Consider the following 6,907-nt stretch of genomic DNA (forward strand, 5'->3'; position numbering starts at 1 on the left):
GAAATCTCCAAGTGCGATGTGAACTTTGCCTTTGTGCAGTAAATATGTTTGGAGGGAAATCTATATAAGCCCATTATTTACTGCCTAAGTGGCATTTGAAATGTTGCTGCTGTCTTGCAAAGTTTAGAAATTTGCAATGGTGACGTCTCCAATCACTTAGTTTTATGTGAGGTGACTTTCTTTCCTACTGAATACATCCAAAACCTCAATTGCCATTTTTCCCGAAGAGCTCTGGGTTGCTAGATGAAGAACATCATTGAAGGAAAGCTATCTATTGGTAACTGCTTAATAATATGGCCTGTACCACAAGAGTGGAGATTTGTAGTTGTTTGCCCCAATGACTCTTGTCATAGATGTTTGAACGTATCCCATATTTTTGACTGCAAAATCGTTTTCAGCAAATTCCTGAACTGAACATGCTGTGAGTGCTGCTGAAGCCTATGCATTAGAACTGCCTGAATTTACCCACCATAAGCTCCCGAGACACTTTATTTACTTAAAAAAATGTAATTTATACTTATTAAACTGCCCAGATCTCAAGTGTTCAGTTCAGTGAAACTTGACAGTTATGTATGCCCATGTAAGTACCACCCCAAAAAAACAGAGGCCATTTTCTTCTTGGAAAGAAGTTCTTCGTTAATTCCTTGCCCTGTACCCAACCTACTTGGTAGGCAACTACTTTCTGATTTTTATTCTTATTTTATTCTCATCTTTTCCTAATTTTTTCTTTTAAGATTTCTGTGGTCCTGGATATATATTTAAATAGCAAATCATTCTGAAATGAAGTTTTGTTCACGGAGTACAGAAAACTTGACCACTGATTGTCTCTATTGTTTGCTCATTTTTTATTTCATGATTTTCTTTATTATTGGCTTACAGTTATTAACTTTGGGTTTATTTTAGTCTTCTTTTTCAGGGTTCTTATGATGAAAGCATAGATAATGGACTTTACTCCTTTGCTCATTTCGACTACAGGCATTTAAAGTTGTCAGTCTCTGTCTAAGCACTATGTCAGCTGCGTCCCACATTTTGAGGCGCTGGGTCATCATCACTCAGTTAACGATGTTTTAAACTTTTTCTTGTGAGTTCGTCTATGACCGAAGTGTTATTTAGAGTATGTTGCTTGTTTTCTAAGATTGGGGGCTTTCTAGATATCATTTATTTATTTATTTGTTTGTTTATTTATTTATTGAGATGCAGTCTTGCTCTGTCGCCCAGGCTGGAGTGCAGTGGCGAGATCTCGGCTCACTGCAAGCTCCGCCTCTCAGGTTCACCCCATTCTCCTGCCTCAGCCTCCCGAGTAGCTGGGACCACAGGCGCCCACCACCACACCCGGCTAATTTTTCTGTTTTTAATAGAGACGGGGTTTCACCATGTTAGCCAGGATGGTCTCGATCTCCAGACCTTGTGATCCGCCCGTCTCGGCCTCCCAAAGTGCTGGGATTACAGGCATGAGCCACCATGCCCGGCCCTCTAGATACCTTATAGTTACAGATTTCTAATTAAATACTATTGTGGCCATAGCATATACTCCATATGATTTTGATCCTCGGATATATATTGAGACTTTTTTTATGGTGCAGCAAATAGTCTATGTTGGTGAAAATGCCATAAGCACGTGAACAGAATGCTTTTTGCAGTTGCTGGAAATAATACTCTACAAATTATTTGGTTTGAAACCCCACTCTGGGTCTTGCCCTCCTCCCGTGTTGTAGACATTTATCTGCTACTTGGGAACTGACTACCAATGCTTCAAACCCACTTGCCTAGAAAAGGTTGGCCCTGTGCTGCAAGATGTAGCAGCTAGTTCTATGAAGCTATCGGAACTAGCTACAGGCCCTGGGTCTTACTGAGACTTGTGGAGCACTATCTGAAATCACCCAGGTCCATCGCATGCCTTTGTCTGCTGTAACAGATGCTGGAATGCATCTTATGTATCCCCCATCGCCTTAAGGGTGGGGCTGGTCATTCCCTCAGCTGTTGAGAGTTCTGGAGGCTGATAGATTTCAGCCAGTGTCTCTTGGAGTCTCTGAGTGGAAGCAATAAATATAAGCCCTAAACAAAGTGAGAAATTAAACAAAAGGCAAGACTGATGGGGCCCGCACTACTAAACTTTTTTTGTTTTTAAACAGCTTTACTAAGGTATAATTGACATATCATAACATTCACCTTTTTTAAGTGTAGAGTTCAATTATTTTTAGTAAAATTTTAGACACGTGTGACCATCACCATGATCCTGTTTTGCAACATTTCTATCATTCCTAAAACATCCCTCATGCTTATCAGTTGCCAGCTTTTATTCCCACTCCCCAACTCAAGGCAACCCGTAATTGACTTTCTGACTCTACAGATTTGCCTTTTCTGGACACCATATAAATGGAATCATGCAATATGTGCTCTTTTGTATCTGTCTTCTTTCACCTAACTTAATACACTTTTGTGGTTTATCTATGTTGTAGCACATATCAATATTTCATTCCTTTTAGGTGTCGAATCCTATTAAATTGTATTGATAGCTCCCATTTGTTTGTTCATTCACCTGTTGATTGATATTTGATATGTTTCCACTTTATGGACTATTATAGATACAGCTGCTATGAATATTCACATTCATTTGTTGTGTGGACATAGGTTTTTATTTCTTTTGGGTGAACAGCTAGGAGTAAAAGTGCTAGGTCATATGGTAAATGTATCTTCAAAGTTTTTAAGAAACTGCCAAACTGGTTTTCAACATGTCTGCAAGATCATGAATATGTTCATCTGTGCTTTCTTCTAAGATGTGCATAATTTAGCCCTTACATTTACACCTATAATCCATTTTGAGGGAATTTTTGCTTATGTGTGAGTTAATGGCCTAAATTCTTATGGTCACTTGATTTTGACAAAAGTAAATTCAATGAAGGAAAATGATAGTCTTTTAAACAAGTGATGCTGAGACAACTGAATTGTCTACATGCTCAGGGAATTTCAGCATGCTGTGTAAAGTGATGCCCATCTGAGCCATACCCTATTGGCATCAGAGTTTTTGAAGACTTTCTTGATATGATAACCATGTGTTAAATAATATGCTGTAGCTAGTTCTCTCTTCCTGTTCCACAGGCAGCCACATTGTCCTGTTTTGCTCCAACCACATCCCTGAGACAACCTAATGAAGCTGAGGGCCTGAATAAACGGATTTGGCTGTATTGGGTGTCTGGTCACCAGGGCTGCTTTTAACTGTGGTAAAGTGGATATTGTCGCCATCAATGACCCCTTAATTTAGCTCAACTACATGGCCTACATGTTCCAGTATGATTCCACCCATGGCGAATTCCATGGCACCGTCAAGGCTGAGAATGGGAAGCTTGTCATCAATGGAAAGCTAGATCCTACCAAAATCAAATATGGCAATGCTGTCACTGAGTACCTTGTGGAGTCCATCAGTGTCTTCACTACCACGGAGAAGTTGGGGCTCACTTCCAGAGGGGAGTCAAAAGGGCCATCATCTCTGCCCCCAGTGCTAACATCCCCAGGTTTCTGATGGATGTGAACCATGAGAAGTATGACAACAAGTTCAAGATCATCAGCAATGACTCCTGTCCGACCGACTGCTGAGCACCCCTGTCCAAGGTCATCCATGACAATTTTGGTATCGTGGAAGGACTCGTGAACACAGTATACACCATCACTGCCAGTCAGAAGACTTTGGACGGCCCCTCTGGGAAGCTGTGGCATGACGGTCACGGGTCTTTCCAGAAAATCATCCCTGCCTCTACTGGTGCTGCCAAGGCTGTGGGTGAGGTCATCCTTGCCTAAATGCAAGGACCCTATGAATCCCCTATGGGAATAAATCCTCTGGAAGCACTTTCCTTTCTTATGGCACTCTGCACATTTACTGTGCACAGCACCTAACATGTCTCATATTTTATCTCCCCAGCTGGACCACTAAACTGGGAGCAGAAATGGAAAATCCGAAGTATTAGGCCTGGGTCCAGCCTGCAGACTTGTTTTGTTAGTTTGCATGCTTTTCCCCCCACAAAGCTTAATTTATTAAAAAAATTAGGCCGGGCGCGGTGGCTCAAGCCTGTAATCCCAGCACTTTGGGAGGCCAAGACGGGCGGATCACGAGGTCAGGAGATCGAGACCATCTGGGCTAACACGGTGAAACCCCGTCTCTACCAAAAAATTAAAAAAACTAGCCGGGCGAGGTGGTGGGCGCCTGTAGTCCCAGCTACTCGGGAGGCTGAGGCAGGAGAATGGCGTGAACTCGGGAGGCGGAGCTTGCAGTGAGCTGAGATCCGGCCACTGCACTCTAGCCTGGGCGACAGAGGGAGACTCCGTCTCAAAAAAAAAAAAATTATAACCTATGATATACACACAGAAAATATGAGCATATGGTATAATAATGTGTATTTGGGACATATCACTAAGAACGAACAGATTTGCTGCCTGTCCACCCACTTTTTAAGGTGTAAAATATTACACACACAGTTTGAACACTACCCCATGCATCCCCCTCCTGCAACAGGTCTTCACACTGTTTTTTCCAATTTACAGTTAGTCACTAACATTTAGAAATCAAGAGATTTCACGTAAGAGTTAGCCTCTGGCCACTTTCCTGCCAGTTCTCACTAGGCCCTCGCGGGCTCCAGGCCCCACCCCAGTCCTTGGACCCTGTCTATTGGGTCTGTGACTGACTCTTGCACCTGAGCTCCCTCATCTGCCCTCTGTACACGCTTCCTAGAAGGTGGGGGCAGGCCTCATGCCCCTCATCCTCCTCTACACCACTGCCCAGGCTGTGCTCCCTGCCTGGACCCAGGAATCCAAGTCCTCATTCAAGCCCCATGGGTTCCTGTGGCTTTTCCCAGTGACTTCAGCTTAGCTCCCTTCTCTGTACTCATATACACCTCGCCCTTAGGCCGGTGGCTGAGTACTTGCCTGAGGGTTCATTCATTCCCTTGCCAGGTACCCTGCAGAGCCACCTAGGTGGAGAAAAGGACCCAAAAGTCCCCACCACGTCAGGTTTCCTTGTTCTTCCCTCTGAGCCTTTGACGTCCCCGTGTGGTGCATCGCATGAGATGCAGCAGAGCTTGGTGCAGGAGCTCTGCCCACCTGGCACCCTCAGGTATAAGAAGGGATGGCACATTTTGTTGGCTACAACACTCCAAGGCCTTTTTGCTTGTTCAGTTGAGACTGCTGGCCCATCCGATTCCCTCGTCTCTTTCTTTGAACACCCCTTGCTGCCTGTTGGAGATATGTCCTTTTCCTTCCCTTCCCTGTGAAAATTGCTCTGGTGGTTTTATAGGTGTGGGGTTTCACTAGGCTGAAATACAAGGGGGAAGGGCTCTTGCCCCAGATTCCACCACCCTCCTATCCTTCTCATGCTGTTTGTCATTAATATACGGATGGTGTGAATACCTTACAAGAGCTGGACAGATGCTGCTCTTGTACTTTGTGCAGTGGCCAGGGAAAAATGAGTATTCCTTCCATTTTTCACCTTACCCCACTGCCTGGGGTCACTCCGTCCTGATGCTGGCGCTGATCTTCTGTTCTTTGGGGTTTTCAAGGTGGTGGAAACTTGTTCATCTGGGCCAGAATGTTTTTCCTTTTTCCCTTCAGAACGAACACTGAAACTATCTCCTTTGCAGTAATCAAATTCAGCTGATTAACGATCTGTAAATTTTCTGTGAAAGAAAGAAGCTGTTTTGATGTTGGGTGTGACTCTCTTCATTGCTGTCACACCCAGGTACAGAGAGAGACAGCTTTCCCTCCCCACACTCTGGACCCACAGCAACTTCCTCGCCTGCTTCAGTTCACTTCTGTCCCTGATGCCCCTGACTCTGTGTGTGTGTGTGTGTGTGTGTGTGTGTGTGTGTTTTTAAACTATTGCTTCTTTGGTTGGTTAATGACTACATCATCATTGAAGTCCCCACATTTGTCTTGATTGGTCTCCTCTTCTCATGGAAATTGAGAAGAATGAGAGGGCCAGTGATTAAAGGGGAGATAGAGGTAAGGAAAGAGGCTAAAGAAATGGAAGAATAAAGGAAGAAAGGATGTGATTTAAAGAAGACAAGGAGAAATGAGAGAGAGGCAGTTAAATCTGGGGATGTGGGATAATAGACTTCCCCTTCTTGAGCTGAATAGAAGGTACATTTTCGGGGAAGTTCACACTTGTTCCCTTTACTTGCCCAGGAACCCATGGTGTGGATTCACTGTGTAATTTTAAAGGGTAAAATGCAGGGTTATAAATGACCCGAATGGCCAACACACGTGCAGCCAGGTGTGTTGTAGAGCCCTTCAAGGAAATTAGCACTGAAATTGGTGGAGGCTGGATGCATTTTTGCTTCTCTCCCCTGCTCAGGCCCATCTGGTAAGGCATGCAAGCCCTTCCAGATACCCCTCAGGGAATCTTCTGGATTCTAGAGAGTCCCCTGCATGGGACTGGGCAAAAAGAGGTAAACCAAGTGAGCTGGGGCTCTCCCAAGAATCAGCACTCCCTGCTCCAGTGCTCTGCTGTACCACTGACAAGACCAGTTCAGGCTGTGTGATTCAGTGGAAAGATAAGGACTTTCAAGGCCGACTTCCTGGTAGAAGGCTTAGTCACTAATCAGTGTGACTGTGAACAAGTTTCCTCACTGATAAAATGAGAATAGTCACCCTCACCTCATAGGTTTGTGAAAGAAAATTAAATTTTGGGACCCCACACTCATTTAGCCAAAAGGAAAAGTCAAGCTGGGAACTGGGTCATGCAAACCTGCCTCTTCCTTTTGGTGCCTAAATAAGATGGGTACAAGATGAAAAGCCACATCCCCGCTCCCCTTCCCTGCCCCATATTTTGCCCACAAGAAAATTTCTAGTTAGCTGTTAAAACTTCATCATCGCAGTGCAAATTGGTAACTTATCTTTACACCCGGGCTGCCAGACACAA

At 44.2% G+C, this 6,907-nt stretch overlaps 1 pseudogene; it reads left to right on the plus strand.

The window, feature by feature from the left end:
• The first annotated feature begins 3,172 nt into the window (after nt 1-3,172).
• LOC111549575 lies at nt 3,173-3,795 on the plus strand (annotated as a pseudogene).
• The last annotated feature ends 3,112 nt before the right edge of the window (nt 3,796-6,907 follow it).

Source organism: Piliocolobus tephrosceles, chromosome 1 (genome assembly GCF_002776525.5).
Source record: "Piliocolobus tephrosceles isolate RC106 chromosome 1, ASM277652v3, whole genome shotgun sequence".
NCBI lineage: Eukaryota > Metazoa > Chordata > Mammalia > Primates > Cercopithecidae > Piliocolobus > Piliocolobus tephrosceles.